The sequence below is a fragment of the Oenanthe melanoleuca genome, chromosome 4 (assembly GCF_029582105.1).
Source record: "Oenanthe melanoleuca isolate GR-GAL-2019-014 chromosome 4, OMel1.0, whole genome shotgun sequence".
NCBI classification, from domain to species: domain Eukaryota; kingdom Metazoa; phylum Chordata; class Aves; order Passeriformes; family Muscicapidae; genus Oenanthe; species Oenanthe melanoleuca.
The window spans coordinates 25,540,732-25,562,284 of NC_079337.1; the positions used below are offsets into that span (position 1 = coordinate 25,540,732).

The 21,553-nt window shown below is 37.8% G+C and overlaps 1 protein-coding gene across 5 annotated transcripts in view; it reads left to right on the top strand.

Annotated features, from left to right (window-relative positions):
* Nucleotides 1–273: 273 nt before the first annotated feature.
* The window catches only part of CSGALNACT1 (chondroitin sulfate N-acetylgalactosaminyltransferase 1), a 40,348-nt gene continuing 19,068 nt past the window's right edge, over nt 274–21,553 (top strand). The window contains exons 1-2 of one of the 5 annotated variants that reach the window (XM_056489869.1): nt 294–406; nt 927–995. The gene's annotated coding sequence lies outside the window, so the exon portion shown is untranslated. Of the gene's footprint in view, nt 640–926; nt 996–1,586; nt 1,667–21,553 lie in introns of those variants that run through there. The other 4 variants (XM_056489868.1, XM_056489870.1, XM_056489871.1 and 1 more) reach the window with 4 other exon arrangements.

Genomic DNA, 21,553 nt, shown 5'->3' on the forward strand with positions numbered 1-21,553 from the left:
GCCAGGAGAACAGTATGTTTATAGAAGCTGTCCTTAAGAGCGATTGCCTCTTGAAGGAGCAGAGCCCATATAAGAGGAGTAGAACTGTCTCCAGCCAGCCCTGGGAGACGATGCTGAGAGCATATTGAAAAGCTGTCTTCAGCGAAAGCTTGCCAGTTTAACAACTCTGTTCACTGTTCCTATTGCACAGTGGGCTCTTTGACGCAACAGAAGAGTTGCCTTTTTTTTTTTTTTTTTTCTTCCTCTTAAATCCGCCTGGCCAATTTAAACCTTGTGGATATTTCTTTCCCTTCGGGGAAGGCTTGTGTGAGGATTTTCTTTTTTAACAGCTCATTCCGTGAAACCATTTTTTTCCCTTGTTTGCTGTTAGAAAATGTTGGAGCTGAACATAAGGCTTTCATTGCAGGTCAGTGACTGAACTCTTGACCAAAGCATTTAACATTTGAGTGTTGCTTTAGTAAGCACTGAAGTTCAGATGGAAAAAGCAAGTTAATAAGGTCGTATCGTGTGAGCCCATGTGTGCCTGCTACTGGAATATGAATCTTTTTACATCTGCAGTGTCTGAGTTCTGTGTGGATGAATTTACAATCTTGCTTTTGCAGACAAATGTACCAAATTAATATTTTAGTGAGAATTGAGGTAAGATCACAGTTAAATCTATATTATCTAATTCCTGAATGTCTCTGCTCCCTTAAAATCCAATAAATCATACTGTGAATTTCAAATATAAAGTTCCTGTCTTTTTATTTTGCAAGGATTGTCTTTTTGAGTTTTATATTTTTATTTCTTTTTACTTTTTTACTTCTTACTTTACTTTTATTTCTTTTTTACTTATTTTCTGCACACTTCACTGGGAAGCATGTTTTTCCTGGGCACATGCTTTCTGCAGGGAAGATAGTTATTTGCTATTTTGTATTTCTTCTTAGATTGCTATTGAGGGAACTAAGAAAGGATGTAGGCATATTTTTAATGTCTCTCTTCAAGCCGTATTTGAGGTAAGGCAATTTTTTATCCTCATGTCTGAAATTAGAATATGAAATAGATGCAGTATTTATTTTCTTCATAATTACTAAGATTATACCATTGCAATTTGTTTTTCTTGATTGATAAAATGTTTATACTTGTGACAAATTGTCCATTGTCTATGTAACACTTAAAATCCTGTGTTTTTATTTCTACAATATCTACTACATATGTGCATGTTCCTATCAACTCTTGTTCTCTGGATCAATGAAAAACCATTTTTTGTAATTGCTTTGATTTTGTCTTCTATTCTTATACATTGTGTGGAAATGAGTGGATTTCTTGCCCTGGGTGGGAAATTCTTATGCAAACTTTGTAAAATGACTTTCAAATTGTTTCCACTGTGAATCACTTTCCTTGTAAGAGGATGACTTTTATGGTAATGTTTAACTTGAGTAGAATTGTTTTCAAACATTTACAATGTATTTTTTGTGTATTCTTTTTAAAGAGCAGTCCAAATAAAATAATTATTTGTATTAAGCTGTTTACTTCCTTGTCTACTTAATGTTGCTTCTTACAGGAAGTATATAGCTTTAAAAGGTTGAATCATTATTTATGAGCATCAGAATAGCTGAAAGGTGTCATTGCAACATTGCCCAATGCAACTGCATTGAAAATTGATTTGTGTGGGAAACCACTGTTGGTGAGTTATGATTAGTGCATGGGGAATTAGAAAATATTACTTCTTGTTCATATTTCTTTTCAAGCAATTTAAGAGCTTGACATTCAAGGGATGTTAATTTTTTTTTTTATGTATCAAGATTACAGTTCATTATTTTTTTCCTCATGCTTTCTATAGCTTTCTCATTATTTAAATCAATCCATCTGAATATTTGGGGCATCTCTTACAAGGGGAGTCTGCATCTTTTAAGGCAGACATACTGTACTGCATGTCCAGGAACACTTTTGATTTTGCAAAATGTTTTAAATCTATCTTGTTTGGCCCCTCACATCTCTGAAGCTGTTTGCTGTTTGAATTCCACCTAGTGTTAGCTCCATTCAGATGTGTCTTTTAACAGTTTGTTGAGAGGTTTTTTTACTTGGGATGGGATAAGGAATGATAGAGGGTAGAGTTACAAAGTTACAGTAAGCTATTTTTAATTTTATAGAACAAAAATATTTACTACTATAAGCATTTACAATACTCTAATGAATAAATTAGTTCTCAGGTGTTTTAAAACCCATTGAGGCTTAACTTTCTTTAATCAACATTACACCAAATCTTATTATTTTCTGTCATCTTATTTTTTGGAGTTATAAATCCATATTATGTCATAGTGTAAATACACACTTTATGTCTGCAACCTGTTTTCTACTGTCAAAAAAAATCTCCCTTATTCCTTATTGTTAAAGTTATCTCAAGTTGAATGCTTCTTAAAAAAACTAAAATTAAGCAGTTTAATAAGCTAATTCAGTCTTTATATAACATGTTTTCTGAACCTTTTTCTGAGAAAATTAATAGGATCTCTGATCCACCATCACTAACAGAAGGTGTATTGGGCTGCCCCCCTTCCCTTCTGATCTCTAGTTTGTGACGTAGCCAGTCCTGCTTTTCAAAGATAATCACATTAGAATGCCACCATGATGTGTTGACATTTCTATGGACATTAATTTGCCAGAAAACTTGAGTGGGGAAAGAGGATAACTGATGTGGGTGGCTTGGTGTGTTCTTTGGGATCTTTGGAGTTGATGCAATATCTTACTGGATTCCACCCTTCTTGCTTCCCAACAATTACTGGAAGGTATTTGTTTTTCCTGATGTTGTGGTGTCAACTTTCTGCCTAGTCAATGTAGCAGAGCTCATGGCTTGCTATATTCCTCCTTGCATGCTCCAAACTGGGCTCCTGTTACCTGATTAACTGGGTGCTTGTTTTCTTACCCTGGTGACCTGGTCTGTGTTTTGCCATGTCTTAGTAAGGAAAGGCTAGTTAGTCTAAACCATGCACAAGTCAAGACATTTAAGAGGAAATGCACTATGAACTTTTGTCTGTAACAGTTAAAATCAGCAATATACTTATGAAACACTTATGAAAGATATAGACAAAAAACATAAGGTAAAATGCTGAATCTATTTATACCTAGCTTCTATTTTCTTTCACCCTGTCCTACTGACTTGATCTTCTTCTGACAAAATTTTCTTGTATGCAAGTAGCTTACATTTCAGGTCACATCTACTGGAGAAAGTCTGCTCACAAGTCTCCATCAGTTAATTACCCTCTGGTGAGAGAAAGGTCTGTCACACCATGTCTTTGGCCACACCAGCATACCTCAGGTCATTTTCTTATTCTTGAAGAAACTCTCGTTTTTTATTTAGCTGCACTACAAAAGTTTACAGACAGTGCAGTGTTAACCTTTCATCCCCAAACCCTTTAATTTGTGTCTATCCAGATAAGATGTCATCATTGTTCTTAATGATTTCCTTGTTAGAGACTCATGATATCTTTATTAGTGTATGTGTTACCTTCTTATCCTTGACTGGTTAGTCAAAACAGGTGTAAATGTCTACACCTCCCTTTGGGACTCAGTTTTCAGAAAAAAATGTCCAAATGGTGTGCTGTATTCTCTACCAGTGAGTAAATTAACATATTCAGTGTTGTGCAGACCTCTGTCTTTCTTCTGACACAGAGTCCGAAAGTTGATTGTCAGAAGACAGCAGAGAGGTGTGTGGGGTTTTTTTGTTTTTTTAAAGGTACCTCAGTTTTAGAGTAGTTACAGTTCTGGATTCTATTTTCAGGTTCATCAACAATTTATGTGTTTTAGGTTAAACTGTACTATGGTACCCAATTTGATGCCAATGGGAATGTTCTTAAGAGTCCATTAGCATTGAACATTGTTTAAGGATCATCTAGTTCCAACCTCCCTGCCATAGGCAGGGACAACTTCCACTAGGTAGCCTTGATAACAGAAAAGTTACTCAGTCAATTGGACATGGGTATCATCCTCCTAAAGTAACAGTGATACAAACTTTATTGAAGTTAAGTCGTCAGAACTTTTTTTTTTCCTTTTTCCTCTCCATTGTGTGTCTAACAGTGGCTTGGCAATTTACTGGCAAGAAGACATGGAACATATGCACTCCAGCAACCCTGGAACAGTGTGCAGACACCCCTGGGGATTGTTTCTACTGGAGATGATTGAGGCAGCAAGAGTTTTCTGGCTTGCTCTTTTCTAAAAGTATTTTTCTTTATAGCTGAGGTTATAAATAGTTGACAGTTCTTAAATTGAATAATCCCAGCTTCCTTTCCAGGATAAGAAACTGGATCAAGATTTTCAAAGCCAAAGCTCTGCAGCCCAATATATCTATTAATCATCTGCTTATAATGTTGCTCAGATTTTGAGGCAATTCTCTTATTGTTCCTGTTCTGCGTATGGTGAAGAGACTCACACAGAATCTTGCCAGTGGCAGAACCAAAAGCTGGACTTAAATGTCCTGCATTTAAGGTCAGAGTTTTGCCTACTAGATTATCTTTCATTGTATAGCCATATTTAGAAATTGGAATAACTTAATTTTCAAACCAGTTGAGCTATCTGTAACTCCACCCGGTTTACTAAGAGATCATTTCTTTTGAAAGTTGGCTTAATAAAGAATTACAGGCTAAGATGTGCAAACCACAGGAGTGATTGAAGATCCAAAGGCCTCCCAGGCACATGCACCAAGGCAGAGATTTTCAGAGAGTTTCATGTTACCCAGACCAGTAATAGTTTGTGTTGCATCCATCTTTTGCTGGGATGTGAATGGTGAAAGGTAAGGAGAGGTTATGTCACCTGTGCTGCCATTTCTCCTACCAAGGTGATACTTCAACTACATCTAGGAGGACAGAACATTTCAGTCTTAAAAGTGGGATTTTAGTACTTCTGTAATTCTAAGCTTTTTTCAGATTTTCCCCCTATGAATTGATTTCATAGAAGGCAGTTATGGAAGTGCTGGCCATGATCATAACAGAGTTAGATTGAGCTACATGTGCCAGGGATCAATGATAATCACTTTGTGAACCAAGTGGCTTTCAGTTTTGAAGGCTGCATTGGGTTAATTTTTATTTTGCAGCTTTTGTAGCCAGTCACCCAATCCCTGATAGGACAATTAGCTTTCAACTTGCCCAGACCAGTGTATGTCTGTATTTGGGTTATTTGTATTCATCTGTCCTACAACTGATATTTTCATTAACATTTAGAATGACCATGTAGGTACCAGCTTCCTTCACAGAGGAGAAACTTTGAGTTGTATTGGTTTTGAAAGGAGGAGCTTTACGTCAAATAGTCTTTCCCATGTGTACTTCTAATGTAGAGCCAGTATTTTAGAAAAGCATTCCTCTTCAGTTAGAATAGTCTGAAAATAGAGGTAACAGTTTTGAAACACTCTTTGTGCAGAAAACTTTGTATTATTTTATTTGTGAGAAGGTGTAGCCTCCTGGTTTCAGGGAAGAGATTCTAAATAAACTTTGGGAAAACTTGTAAAAAGCTGTTAGCAAAATATACAGTGGTGTATCATGAATCATGTTACCTGCACTATTTTTTTTCTCATCATACTGCTATTAAGTTAAAACTATCTGAAGGGAATATCCAACATATCATAATGTTTCCTCTAATCCTAGCAAATTTTGGATTAACAAACTTACTGTGAAAATAGTGGTTGCTAGCTTAGAAATTGATATAGAGATTTGTTTGAGGTACAGGGATAGAAAACATGCCACTGGCCTTTCAGTTTACAGGATAATATAAGGAAATTTTATGAGATAAAAGCCAGTGGTTAAGTTTTCTGACACTTAATTGAACCACATATATAAATTTATGAATTAATAAGCTATTCCAAAAATATTGTGGCTTTCTTTGAAAATTGTTCAGGAAATGAAAAGCACTTATGTAATGTTAAAGGAATGAAAGGAAAATTTCTTAGCATTAGAGAAAGGAAAATAAAGCTTCACTCTAAAATCCTTAGGAACTAACTACACTAAGAAACCAGATCTTTGCAAATGTAAGGTGCATGCAAAACTGTTATGAGAGCACATCTCAGAATCTCTTAAAAGTCTTGTCATGAGTTGGTAGCCCTAGTTTTCAGATGAGGCCAAAAAGGTTTAGAATTCTATGTGCATGGATGTTTCCATTTGTCCAGTGGTTTAGACTTCATTTTTCTTCCTTGCTATTGGATCTGCCTTTTGCTATGACAGCCAGGTAGAAGAAGCTGAAGAAGGTTGCTGTAACATACCAGCAATTTCAGGGAATGGCAGGAGAGACAGAGCTATATGGGGCACCTGGATGCACTGAGTACTCCAGCTACAGGAGTATGTGGGAAACAGAGCATTTCAATTTCACCAAAGCACCTCTTATACTGGATTGCTGCTTCTTCCTGGTTAGCACAGGTGGGCAAGTGAGCCACGTCCAAGGAAAATGTAAGCTTTTTTTAGAGATTTTACAGACACACATGACAGAATTTTCCCAGTAAATTCAGTGCCACAATTTTCTTACTTTCTTTGCAGTTTATCTGTATGAATTGGTGAAAATGGGCTTGTCTGGTTGTAGAGCTTTTTGGTTTTCATAGGGTACTTCTCCATTTCTCATACTCTGATTAGAATCTTCTGGGCTATTTACTGCTACTAAGGTCAAAGCTTCAGAGCCCAGGGAAAAAAACTTGTCTGGCAACTACTTAGTAATCTTGTAAACCTATTAAACATCAAGGGCAAAAGAGACACAAAGGTGTAGATTAGAGTTATGAATTAGAATTTAAAATAAAATCTCAGTTTTACCTCTTTCCTAGGAGAAAGGAGCCTGTAAAATGCATTTGAAAAGGCTTTGCATCTCTGTTGGAACCCACTGGTATTTTACTGAAGTAATCGTCATTTGTTTTCTAACCTCTATCAAGATATCAAGAATTTTTCACTTGTTTAATATTACACTATGATTTCACTTTCATGCCCCTCCAGCATGCCTGTATTCCTCATCCCCCTCTATATTGGTCTAGGATTTCCAATTATTTCCATATTCATGGAGCTCAGTCACTACACAGCCAATTGAAACAGGCAAGCTGCTCATTGTCTTTTCCACTCCAGGAGTAATTTAATCAGGGAGCGTGCATTATTTTTTTAGCGAGCTGAACTGTGCATGCCAGGTGATCTGCAATGGAAAGCAGCATCATTATGAAAAGGCTTAGATGTTCCATGCTGTTTGTGTTTCTGTGACTTGTAGTGCAGCTGACAGTACTGTCCTGATGTTTTTTCTCATATGTATAATTCAAATGTAGACAGTTAGAGGAGGTAGAAAAGAGGATGGATGAATCAGGGAACTGTATTCATGCTGCAGGAGATTGAGTTTCAAAGGTGTTGGGTCCTGTGAGATCCTTCATCTCTGCCATGTTTGCTTTATAGGAGTGCTGGTACTCACAGAGCAGATTAAATGCATTTCTTTCGTTTCCTTCTCAAGTTTCGTCCTATAGTTAAAAAATCTTACATGGAATTTTGACATTGGTACATTCCCACATAAATACTTTAACTTTCATAAAGCAGCAAAGGAGAGATTTGGCTGTGAGGGAAATGTCATCAGGGAGTCCTTGCGTCCATTATAATCTTCATCTGGGCTGATTAATGTGCTCAGACAACCAGAGGGAGTAGGTAAGCCTTGGCTGTCACAGGTACCTTAGATCTATGAGAATTTCCTTCCACTGGGAAGAGCCCAATGGATGTCCCTTGCTATCAAAGGAAGCCCAAGTCCTTTTGTTTTTACTTCCATGGCTTTTTTCAAGAGAGGACTTGTTTCCATTTGTGAAGGCTGTAGGATACTTTTGCCTGCTGAATGATACAACTTCTGAGCTGTTGCTCCTCAGCTTATGGTACACCCTTCCTACTAAACTTTTGGTCTTTCTCATCAAACTGATGTGTATGGCCAGTTGCAGTCCAAGGCAAACATTTCAGATCTCTCAGGACTGAAACAACAAAGCACTGAAGTGTGTTTTTGATATGGAGTGAGTAAAGTAGGCAAGAACTATACACAAGCCTGTACCGACACTTTTTATATTGCACAGGGCAATTTCCTATTCTCTGGCCAAATATTTATTTGTTTTCCTTGGATATTACATATTTTTCTTAATTTTGATATATTTTTAATTTTTTTTCCTCTTTTATCTTACTGGTGATCCAGATTAAAATGAAGAATTCACTTGCATACCTCAAGATTGTATCAAGGTAGAGGAGAAGAATTTCTAAATTGCATTATTGTTTTTCAGATCAGAAAGCAACTAAGACATGAAAACTTATCAGTAGAGAAGATTTGTTGCAATCCACAGAGGAAAAAAACAGCTGATGTCTATGTGTTACCTTATCTATGTCAAAATTAAGGCCTGCATTTGATTCCATATAAGCTTCAGCTAGAACTGGATTTTTGACAGTCTCCCAATATAAAACTGATGTGGAGCTGCCTTTGTTTTTACAAGTTCCCAAAATAACAGTTTTAAAATTAATCCAGAGAAGGCTGAGGTGATGCAGGAGGTAACACAGAAATGAAAAGCTTCTGTCTTGCCCAGTGCATTATTCAAGCCTAGGATACCAAAATGGGATGCAGTATCACCACTCTGATATATTGACACTATTGTCAATATTGCATTTTTGTGTTCTTATCTATTGAATAATCCTATTTAATACCCAGAAATGTCAATTTATACTGAAATCTGGTAGGTCCCGGCAGTTGAATTTTGACTGCTGCAGAGACAAGACAGCATTTCTATGTTGTTATTATGTTTCTTCCTTTTTGGTGCTTCATGTTTTGTGTCCTCATATCTGTCTCCAGAGCACAGTCTTTTATGCTGAATATCTGCTTTGGTTGAGGTTTTCACCAAGTAAACAGCCTCTCTCTTAGGCTGGCCTAAATTGTGATGTACTTACCACAATAATTTTCATCTTCCCTCAAGAATTTCAGTATGTACAGTCTTGGCAGCCTGTACTTGATGCCTTTTTCCAGGGTTCATTTGATTTCTCCTATTTTTTCTTCTGTCTTGTTGTCTGATTAGTTTGATACAATTTACATAACTGCATTGTGATGCTAACTGTATTATCTCTGAGGAATCCAAGACATGCAGACCAACATTTGGTTTTCAGTGGAAGAGTAACTGAAGAGGTCTGGTTTGTCTTCACAAATATATTCAGATGCAACATATATTGTCATACATTATTTGTGCAAGGATAGGCTGAAAAGCTTCTGAAAGATGGAAAATAATGATCAATTCCTACGAAGTGATGTTGGGGTGCTTGGCAAGCAGTGCAGGTATGTGCCATGGACCTGAACTTCCCCATGGTAGAAGGAAACACAGTGAGGCTGGCAGAGATCAAAGAAGTAACACTGATAACCTATAAGGAACTGGCAAGCTCCTCTTTAGTTTCTGCAGAGGAATCTGGGTTCAAGCTTTTTAGGGATGTTTATTGTTCCCTGTCCCAGGAGCTCAGTTAGGAGTCTGGGGTGCTGAGCTGAGATGTACTTTTGGTCAGTGAGCAAGTGTAAATTTATGCCAGAAATTTCCTCAGAAAATGATTGTTCCATATGGTTTGTGGGAGATATCTAGGCCATGTTTTGACCTTATATTTCAGGCTCTGTTGCTGCTCACCATGGCAATGGGAACACAAGTGGGGAAATACTGGTCATAAATAAGCACTAATGCCTTTGATTCAAATGCATCACAGGACAGGTGACTGGGAGTGTCTGAAGTGCAGAGCGACGGGAGGGAGGCTGACAGTCAAAAATGTATGGGGGGGCAGAAAGCCAGATAGCAACACCTGCCTAGGGTCAGAGGGAAAGGACTAAGCTTACTAACATGAAGATATGGGGGGATGTGTCTCTTCTGACTTTTTTTCCCTGCCCTGGTTTACTAAGTTCCAGTAAACAAATAAAATATGTTCTCTTTAGCTTGTAGCTTGGCTGAGTCACTACATTTTGTAACAGACAGAGGTGCCCAGAAAGTTTGTTGTAGCTGGATTCAGGCCCACTAGACTTGCTCAGATAAATACACTTAGTGGAAAGAGGAGTGTTAAGAGTTTTCTAACCCGGCCTACCTTTGGGAAGAACAAAATCTGGTAGAGGCTGCACAGGGGAAATAAGAGAGCAAATTGGGTAAGGGTCCCTGTGCACTCATCACTCCTTCCTGAGAAGAGGTGTGGTTCTTGTCCAGGCCCTCTTGAGCTGTCTAGGGCTTTCCTGATGTTCTCTGCAGATATGTACATCTTGAACATGTGGGGAGTTTCGTTGTTTTGTAGGGGATTTTTTTTCCCCAAACATTTCAGAATCCAGGCCAGCTGCTACAGCTGCTTCCCTTCAGCAAAACCACTTCAAACCATGTTGAGGTTTTGTGGCCCTTTGTAGCTGCAAACCTACTCACAGCCAATTTCCTCACACTACAAGGTTATTTTAGCAACACAGTAATTCTAAGTGGTTTCACAACTGCCCTCATCTGTTGTCTACATTTGTTTACTCTTCACTTCTTCCTTCCAAACAGTTTTCCATCCCTTTAGCAAAGCAAAGTGAGTCCTGTTCTCCAACAATTGTTTATCAATACTGATGGAGGAGACAGGAGGAATGCTTGAGGACAGCACAATCCACAATTTAGCCCTGTCCTTTCTGATTCCTAGGATGAAGGTTTCGGGTTTAAGCAGAGTGGTTTGTGTTTCCACAACTGTATGGCTTCTTTGCATGCATGTGGTCTGAGCATTAAGCATCAGCAATCAGAGCCTGCAAACAGCCTGATGCATTAGGAAATCTAGACTGTGCTGCTTGTTTACTTTGAGTATACATGTCATCTTGGCAAGTGATCTCCTGTCTTGCATACACAAAGTTGCTGAGCTTAAATGGTATAGGCTGGGTGACAAATTTTAAAGTTTGTATTTCTGTTCTTTAGTGACCCCGTGCCCATGACATGAAGGTGCAAAGCACTTCTAAAGCTCCTTTCAGATGTTCAGTCACAGTGTATGTGCTGAGCTAATCAGAGGGGTTTGACATTTTGATATTGAATAGATGAACTAAGGACTAAAAAAAATATTACAGTAATTTTCAATGAAATCAGGATATGGGCTGGTAAGGCTCTGGTCAGATGATCTACTTGCAATGTTCATTAATAGCAGTTACTACTACTGTACTGATGTTTTGGACTGACAAAATGCTTTACAAAGAATCAGTACCAACTGACATTCAGCAGATAATATCTTGAAAAGAACATCCTTTTTTTTCCCCTTCTTCTTTAAAATGAAACTAAAACTTCCATAAATAAATAATTATGACCTTGATAATTCAGTTTTTCAGAAATAAGACAAACCCAAAGTGGCCTGATTCTCAATCACAATGAAATTCCAGAATAAAAGGGAAAATTGTTGATAACATGCCCACTTACAGGTGGGAAAGTAGCAAAAGTGATCTAAATGTATCCAGCTATAAGGCTCTAAAAATGATTTTCATATTGTGCCTGCACCTTTGATATCTACCAAGTATGCATAAAATCAGATGTTTGGAAAGGTTTGCCTTCCATCACTAGGGCTGATTTGCTTTTAGTAGGAAATTACAATTTGTAAATTCTTTCTCATTTGATTTCTTTATAGTTACTGAAGTCAACTGTGTGACTTCCTCATGTTATTTGACAAATATTAATAAGCTGCAGTGTCAGTGTTCCTGATGTTATGTTCCTTTGAATACAGAGTATTTTGTCTATGGCACAGGTGCGTCTTGACGGTTTTCAGTTACAGTAGAACTAGTACTACACATTACTGATGTTCCTTTTCTAGTATCATGTCATTACCTTAACTCCTTGTGGATCTTCCCTTTTTTCAAAGGAAAAAAAAATTTAGTGACCATTTTGTAATATCCTTTTTGTGAGATTTTTTTTTTTTGGTTACATGTTTCTGTATCTCTCTAATGAAAAGAAAAGTTGAGCTCTACTTTCACAGTGAATTATCTCCTTTTAGCATCCCTTTTCAAGTAGTCTGTGCACTGTTTTAGTTGTATGAGAACCTTATCTAGACACCTCATTGCTACCCTGGTGAAAAAAGCTGTGTGTCCTTTAGAAAGCCTTCTCAGTGTTCCCAGGGATGGATGTAGTGTTTCCAGCTGAGATTGATCAGGTGTTTATTACATCAAGAAATGGCCATGCTGGGATCTTCGATGTCACTTCTGCTGTAGACAGTATTTAAACTGTACAACTGGGCTGTCTTTGCAGGTGTGGTGGAAGCATTTTGTTATAATTTTGTGATTTTTTTCTGGTCAGCTTTCCAGACTGAAGTGGATCACACCTGAGAACTGATCTGTCATTAATGAGTATAGTCTGCATCTTGCAGCATTGTGCCGAAGTGTGGGTTTGAGCTGAGGGATGGATGTGTTTTGCCAGTGCTTTGGAGTATGAGCAGTTGAACTTTATTTCTTTGCAGGCCATAAAATGTGCTGCTAACAAATGCTCAATTGCATGACCCTCTGATGTGGTGTGTACTCACAGAAAAAGACTCTTCGATTGAGCTACTCTGGAAAAGGAGACTGCCTGAAAGAAAGTCTTCCCACCCATTACAGCTAGTTGTTTTTAGTTTTTCCCCCTTTAGCTGGACACCGGGGACCCATATCTAGAGGGACTTCCACATGCAGTTCAGCATCTGAGGAAGCCACTTTTCATCTGCTCCTCTTGTCTCTCTTCAGGCTGGGAATCCTTTGCTGCCTGTGCTAATGGATATGGAAGGCCCATCCTATAACTGCAGCCTGGGGGTTTTGTGTTTAGCTGCACTCCTTAAACTGCAGTTTTCTGCTCATAAAGGAGAATGTACTTGGAGGGAGTGAATTTCATGGGACATCTCTTCTGGAAGTCAAGAAGTGTGTAGAGCCTTCACACATCAAAATAGTCATCCTGAAGGTGTGCACTTCTTAAAAGAAGGAAGTGCAAAATGATGCTGTGAGATCATGGCAGGGGTATTTACCTCACATTTGCTCCTGAAATTCTTCCTAGTGCTCCTGTGTGACAGACTCATGTAAATTCCAGATCTGCCAACAAATGAGGAACCTCACTATGTAGCTGCAATATGTGCACAGATTTCAGTTTTAGACTCCTGATTTTAAAGGCTAGATGAGATTACAACATTCTAATTTCAAGGTATTTACCATTTTCTTACCCTTTTTCTTCTGGGCTGGAGTCATAGTTTGTACCATATTTAAGTTTTCCAGGCAGATTGCCAGCACTGATGTGTCATTTCAGTAGACTAGCCAAGTTGGTTCTGCCAGGGCCTCTGAAGTGGCCTGCACATATGTTAGGGAGAAAGAAGAACTATGGGCCACCATCTGGTATTTGATGCCTTGCTGTCGTAACAGATTAATTGAGGGCCCAATTGGACCTAACTTCCACTGTTGAACAGCAAGGAACACAATTTTCTGGAAAGTTTTGCTTTGGGGAGGTAGAAAATAGGTATAAAAATACCTGGAGTGTGCTCAAGGAGTGATGGGAAATAGACCCCACTACCTAGGAGCCTGGACATTTTTAAGGGAATGCAGCAAGACTCCATGTAGAGCAGTTGGCTTTAACATCGCTGATAATGATGGCAATATTTGCCTCTGGAAGTTGGAATTAAATTGCTTTATTTCTTTAACCATCTGTTTGTAATAGCTTCTTACCATCTTTTTTCTTTCATCCACAAATTACTTTTATATTGGCATGGCACATTTTGATGTTCTCAAAGGGCTTCTCAAAGGCTTGCTATTTTAAACTTGTAATAATGGATGTGTGCATGACTCCTCAGCTGGCAAGCAGCTTGTTAACTCAGACTGGTCCCTGGTTCTTGCATTTTTTATATTTCAAGTCAATTGTACCTTTTGAGGCAGAATATCTGAAATAAAGCAGAAGTAAGTGTATAAAACCAAAGCAGAGGCCAAGAACATCTGATTTTTGTTATATTCTTTCCCTTTTGTGCTGAGTGCATCTTTGGTGTGTTGGACTTGCTGGAGATACACTGAACTATTGCACTGTACAGGTTGGCTGATGTCTTGCAATCCTGTAAAAGTAACTGAAATTAGAAGTAAAATATAGAAACAGTAGGACACTGGGTTAGTCTTACAGGGGGGCAAGTCAGTGTGTAAAAACTATCACTCCCTGGCATGTTAGCTTAGTTGAGTTGTGATTTTCTGCAGTAATGAACACACTGTAATTACGTAAAATAAGTTAATTAGCACTGTGTGATGATGGCTCTTCAGTGAAATATCATGTGGATTAGGTGGTCTGGGGAAGCAATTGCCCCAACCACCCACAGACAACTGACAGACTAGGTAGTTAAGTTAGCCAGGTAACTAGGGCTCCCATCAGGAATGTGGGAAGATGGAGTCCAGGAAACAATTCAGGAGGTAAGTGCAGGAGCCTAACCTTAGGTAATGTAACGAATAAGATCTCTCAGCATGCATGTCTCGTAGAGTAAACAAGGGAGAGTTCTTTCTATGATTGTCTGTAAGATAATCATGTTCTTTGAACTTTCCAGTTATTTATATATAATACACTTTTCCTTGTCCTTTTGGACTGCAACTTAATAGAATCTTCTGATCAAGAAGAGTAGCTGTTGAAATCAGTTGTCCTCTTTCAGAAGTAGCTAAAAGCAATACCTAAACATGTAGTAACATGTGGCTTCTCTGACAAGGAGATGGAAAAACTTTGAAGCAATGGAAGTCAAAATCATGGTAAAAATCTAGAGGAGTAATGAAGGAAAGTAACATTTCCCAAACAGAAGAATTGTTTCTTGTGCATATCTGATACAAAATGCAAACTTAAGCTTAGGGAATAAATTGATCATCAAAACCACAAATTTATGCTTAGGGATTGATCATCAAAATCACAAGCATTAAAAATATTTCTTTCCCATACAAGATCTTTTTTCATCTTTCAAAGCACTTGGTATTCTCTATGAGATGCAATGTAAACCATTACAAAGATGGCTGATGTCATCTGCTCTATCAGGCAGTTTTTCTCATCTGTATTTTCCTTTAAGAACATAGGGATTTCCCATAGCTTCTTCAGTTTCACTGAGATTTTGTCATGCTTTCAATGCAGAATTTGTTGTCAAGGGTATGTGTCACAGGAAAGAATTAAACCACCAAAATTCCCTATGCATGCACTAACCTAGAGCTTAAATTTCTCCCTCTATGCGAGTTTTGTTTAAAACAGGTATGACTTGCTTTTTATCACGTGGTCCACATCCACATACTGACACCATTTGCTCATATTTCACTCTTTCCTGTAGGAACCTTCAGTGGGTGTTTTCCAACTAACATGTTCCACCAACAGTTACTTCCCTTCCTTTCAGACAAAAGGCTGTTAAATTCTCTTGACGTTTGTCCTTAAGTCCTGGAAAACTCTGCCTAATATTTTGACTGCAGTTGGAAAAATGAGATGCTTTTAGATCCACAGGAGAATGATTTTTGTTTTAGGGACTAATCAACTATATGTAGTGAGACATTTCACTGCTGTTTCTAATAGCCTTTGTTGAACCCTTGTTCCATGATAACAGAACAACACAAGGAAAGAAAGTAATGGAGATGTAATGAGTTAAACTGAATTAAGCTGCCATGAGTTGGTGCTGAAAATGGTATGATTTTAATATTCCACAGAGAATTGGATTAAAAGGAGGGAAAAGGAGAAAACTGTAAAGGCACAGCAGACATTTATTCTTTTTGTTTCATTAGCTTACACAGTTGTGCCAGCACACATCTTAGCCAAGCTTCATTAAAATAAAAATAATGCTGTCATTTGCAGACAGGTTCCCATATACAGAGAAGCAAAAACTCAACAGCATGAAGCTTCAAGTATTCTGGTAGGCCATGTGATTACACTTTTTTCTCTATTCCTGTTTTCTGAAAAACATTGCACCTAAGGAACGAGGATAAGCAGAAAACTGTTTTTTTGTTGTGGTTTGTTTTTGTTTTTGTTTTTGCTTTTGGTTTTTGTTTTGTTTTGTTTTGTTTTGTTTGTTTGGTTTTCTTTTTCTTTTTTTTTTTTTTAAACCTGTCATTTAAACAAAATTAAATTTTGTTTTCATCAACTTTGACACAAAGTTACATCAAACCAAGTTGGATACATATTGTGTGCATTTTTTCATAAGTTCACATTAAATGGTTTTGCCTCTGATTGAAGCCTGAAGTTCTTTCAAGGGATAGGTTCTTCAGAACTTTTCAGGAAATGCTGACCTGACTGCAGGGTGTACTTCTCCTGATTAACAAAAGGGGAAAAAAGGATAGCTTTTGCTGGTAAGGGAAACTGGCTTTACCTATGTCATCAAGGAGCTCTGTGATAGAGAACCAGGATGCCTCTTGTGTGAATTGTTAACATTTAACATGTTTCTAGCTGAATGACTAGGTTTAAGAGCTACTGACAATATGCAATAACTGCAGTTTAAATCTCCTTAATGTACTACAGTTTTAATCACAGATACCAATAGAGTCAATGAGGAAACTGAAATTTCTGAAGGACCAATGAGAAATTATGTTTTTGGCTGTAATTTGGTATATCAGAGAGCTGTAAAATAGATTATCAGACTGCTTGCTTGAATTGATATATCTTATAAAGAAATTGAAAGATAGATTCAATTTTCAATATGATTTGAGGATCAGAGATGAAAACAAAAGTAGCTGTGAGCAGGTGTCTCAATAACACTTGAAAATGTGGCTTGGTTTACTTAAATAAAGGATATAGAAATGTGGTAACATTTTTTCATAAAATTAAAAGAATACTTTTTCTTATAGCCATTTGACCAAAAGCAGTTTTCTCTGGACCTGTGTGCATTCTGACACCTTCAAAGATACAAAAACTGACAGGAAGTAGAAATTTGAAGCACTGTGATTTGTTAAGTTAAAACAAAGCAGGCATTCTCAGCCTATTGAAATATTTTATTTTAAAATAGATCTATATAAGTGATAAAATATCATACAATGATAAACATCTTCATTATGTTGAAATCCATTGACCTGAATTAAAGTTTGTAGATAGCTGTGTTTTGCAAGACAGTTCTTTAATTTTTGGTTGTCCTCAGGTTTTTTTCCAGGGCTTTTTTCATTCCTTTAAGACTGTATAATATTAAATACAAAAAAAACTTTCCTTTCTTTTCATCTCTGCTTAGACCTTTTCTGCAGAGACTTTGCTGTGATTTATCTTTTCAAGCTCCCATAGTAAAGAATGAGCTAACTTAATGATGAAGTCAGTGAGATTTAAGTATTACATGAGCTCCAAATAAAAAAATGAAAAAGATATTTGGAAAGTTTTTCTAGAAAGATAAAAAGTCATTTACTGAAATAACTGAAAGAGCTTGGGCTTTTCAAACAATTGCTAGGAGATTGTTGTCGGGTATATCAAGGAAAAGCTGTGTCTTTGACCAAAACCATGGATCAAAACAGTGGTGATGAACTAAACGAGACCTTGTGGCATGTTGTTTCTGAGTAAGCACTAACCTGCAGGAGGAAGGAAATGGGGGCTGAATCAGGGGCCTGGCCTCTTCCTGTCAATCGGTACGGACCAGACTGACAGGGAAATGCAGATCAGTGGAGTTTGGGGGTTGGTACATGAGCTGTGAGAGCTGTAAATGCTGCATGTATTGGTGTTCTGTGCAGAGCCTGGGTAGCTTCTCTAGCTTCTGGACCAGGCTACAGTTGTTTTCCGGCTTCCTGTTTATTAGTTTGTAGTATGAAACTTGATTTTCTCTGGTAATGTAAACCACAGACGAAAAGTAATCTTGGTCAGAAAAATTAGCGCCTATCCTGCTAATTCTTGCTCAGCCTAGATAACCTACCTAATCCTTAACACTTTGACTATCAAAATGTTTTTTTTCTGTTGTCTCCTTTACTCTTAATTATGTTATTTAAAGTTGTGTATTGATACTGCACTACCCAGAAAATTTTATTTTAAGTACAAGGAGCTCAAAATTTAGAGTTCTGCTATGCCATAAGGATATAGCATTAGATTTGTGGAAACCAAATGTCTTCTCAGTTCCCACATGCTGGACTCAGGAGGGAGGAAACCTCTTCCCCTGCCAACTCTGCTGGAGTTAATGAAGTTCAAGTCTATATCTAGCTTGGTATAGAGCATTCTAGCTGTATGAGGGATTTCTGGCAAGGAGAGGAAGACATTATCTCCAGGTCAGGCTGGATTGTTCAAACACCTTAAAACTCTACTGCTACCTTGCAGGGACCTTGATAGGATAGATAGCTCCAGTCACTGCTACTGTACTTTATGACCTCACAGTTTTTCTTGTATCAGGGGTCTTTCACTGCACTGTGCACTTATAGCTGAAGGGCTGGACTGGCAGTTAAATATATGAAAGGTTTTATAGCCTTGACTAAAGAAGTCCTAGTTAAATACTGGAAGAGACACAAATGCTTTCTGCCCTGCAGCTCAGCCTAGCTAGGCTTTCCTGTTTCTGAACACAACCAAGCCATGTTTGTGCATTTTTATCAACAGACAAATTATGATCTTGCTTAATTTGATAGGTGCTAACCCTTCTCTGATTCATGACCTACATCAAAGGTTTGCACACACTGAGCTTCAGAGTTCATTGAAAGTCTGGCTGTAGTGCTGTGGGGTGTACATCTGGCAGAATCCTTGGGGTTCCTCGCATTAAGTGATTAATATGAACTTTGTACAAGAAAATGTTTTAAGTAACAATCATGAAGACATAGGTCTAAACCAACAAGCATTCACAGTGTGTTCCCACATAGCTGTAGATGTTGTCAATTTTACAGGGCTTGCTACTGGTGACCTGAGTTACTTTCATAAAGATGTGGTCATCTTCATTCTTAAAAGGAATGACTGTTCATTCCTGTGGTGGCAGTCAGTTTTCTTTCGCCTCTGTAAATCACTGAGTGTACATATGTAAACATTTCAACCTGAAACAACAGCATTTTTTCCCAAGGTCAGAATTAAATGGATAAGCAAAATTTATCCCATTACTTGTTTTAATCAGGAAATACTATTGGATTTTGTGTTTTATTCTTATTATTCTGACTCTGAGATATTTTAGAAGCTAGTATAGATTTGTGTTATGTTAAAGCTGAGTTAGTCAATCTAATCTTGTTGAATTAGACCTTAAAATGAAGTAAATTAGGGTAGCATTATTCAGCTATCCCCTGGCTGTAGCTTGTCCTTGTTTTTTTAGGTAATTTCCTACAAAAAGAAACTGTTCTCAGCATTCTGCTATATTAGATGTTGTATAGGCCTCTTGCAACATCATGATTGGAGAAAAATGCTCCTCTTTTACACATCTACAAAATAGAGATGGTACTCACCTAAATGAAATTAAAGTGACAGTCACATTCAGAAGATGCTGATCTAACAGCTAAGTTGGACATCTCAGCTGCCCAGCCCTACCATCAAGTTTTAGCTCTCGAAACTGTGATGGTTTGTTAATTTGTTCTTAAAAGACCAGGCTGAATTCCAGCTCAACTCAAAGCCATATTTTTTGTCTCCATTTTTGCAAAGTTCAAAACATTTTTGGAGAAACTGAATTCCTAAAACTCCAGGCCAGAGCCTGGGAAACTAGAAGTGGACCTTTAGAGAAAAACCTTGTCGTTTCTTTCTTGCAGCATAATGGAGATGGTGTTTGTGAGTCACAGCATCTCTGCAGCAGCAGTGCATGTTTGTCATATCTTCTCTGCATTTGCCCTTTGCAGCCTGGCAAGGCATGGATCTGTCATGTTCGTACTGGAGGAGGGACAGAGTGGTGGAAACTCACAGGAAAGGCTTTTGGAAGTGCCCCATGGTACCCCCAGCTAACAGGTGCACCGAAGATGTGCAGGTTACACATCTATAGATCAGTGTGTTTAGCAGAGAAGGGTGGTGTGTTTTGGTTGTAAAGTGGAAATCTGAGCACCTCATACAAAAATAGCATTCCTAATACAGACGCTTGCAATGGTTGGTTATTGATCTCCGAAAAACTGCCAAGTCTTACACAGATAACGTTGTTCTGGGGCAGAGAAAGCAGTTTTAGGAGTATTGTTGCAGTAACTTGAAGTAATGGGGTATTTATCAGAAAAAAACAATGTTACTGGTGAGTGGAGATGATTTTAGGTGTGACACTCACTCTTTTCAGATGTAGTTAGAGCTTAATTACTGTTTAACCTCTGTGGTTTTTTTTACTTTAAAAGTAGTTTAACAGTGGAGAATGGAAAGCAATGGTGCTATCACTCTTGTGTTTATCAATGTGTATACACATTGATAAACTCACACACAGAAGAGGTATGCACTGGGAGGACAAAAGGAGCTCAGCACTCCTTTGGAGTGCTTTATTTAAAACAGAAATAATGATGCTGTAGAAGAAATAATAATTTTTGGACATCTATTGTAACTGTAATAATGGCTACTGTAAAAGTTGAAACAACTCTGGCATGTTTACTGCATATAATAGCAGAAGGCTTTCAGAGTAACCTTGATTTCTGTTCTGGACTGTCTTTGGGAAACTTGCCTTCACGAGCAGTGAGACCACATGTAAGTGGATAGTCTAACACAAGTACACGTGGACCTCAGAATTCAGCTAAAGTGACACAGCAGATAAAATTACTGCTTTACCCTGATAGGAGGAACCCAATTAAAAAGCAGAAATTGTGTTCAGATACTAACAAAGGCAAAAGTTAGGAGTTCTGCACCGGTTTTGTAGCTTCCAGAGTGAGAAGTCTATAGCAGTATCTTGAATGTAAGCGGCTTCTTGAATGAAGTAGCTACTTGTCAGTTCTTTTACAAGAGGAAGATATAGTATTTCCAGGACTGTTAAAGCTTTGAGAGTTTCTTCTTTCAAAGTCAGCTTCTAACAGTTGTAACCTATTTGCAAGATAATCAGACTGTAATAGTTACTTACAGAGGGGAACAGTGTAATTGTCCTTCTGTAGGCAGCCTTAGATGTTGATAATTTCCAAGAGACGTGACAATGTAAGTAAGATTTTCTGTTGAAGATGACTTTGGAATCAAAGATTAGGAAATTAAGAGTTTTACAGTAAGCTGTCTACTGTCTTCAATTATTAGCATTTAGCATTTTCATTCTGGATACTATTTCTTACTAATCGTATTTGGATTGAAGATTGGAAGCCAGACTTTAAGACTTTGAGGGTTGGTTTGGGACGTGTGAGTGTCAACTCAAGAGGGAACAGTGGAATTTTTAACAGGGGACAATACAAGAAGGTTAAGAAGGTGCACCTAGTCAGTTTAGCAGACAGGCTTTTTTCTTTACCCAGCCTTTCATTTAATTTAGCCCTGGACAGATGAACTGGGCTGAGAAGTAGTTGAGAAATTGTGATCTGGCAATAAGGAGAAATATAATTAATTTTTGCATAAACTGTATAAATTGTTATGTGAGACTAAATTTTAATCCCTGTGACATGTCCTATTCTGCTGAGTGTCTTGGATTTCTGTTGAGAAGCTAAGGGGAAAAAATCTTGTTCCTAACATTTAAAGCAGACTAATTTGTCTGCAGTGCTATGCACAGTCCTTGTAATTAAGAAGTTCAAGGCAAATTACAAGTGGCTGCAGAATGTCTTTCTCTATTTTTGTAAGGCACTTACAGTCAAGGTGGAACATCTGTTT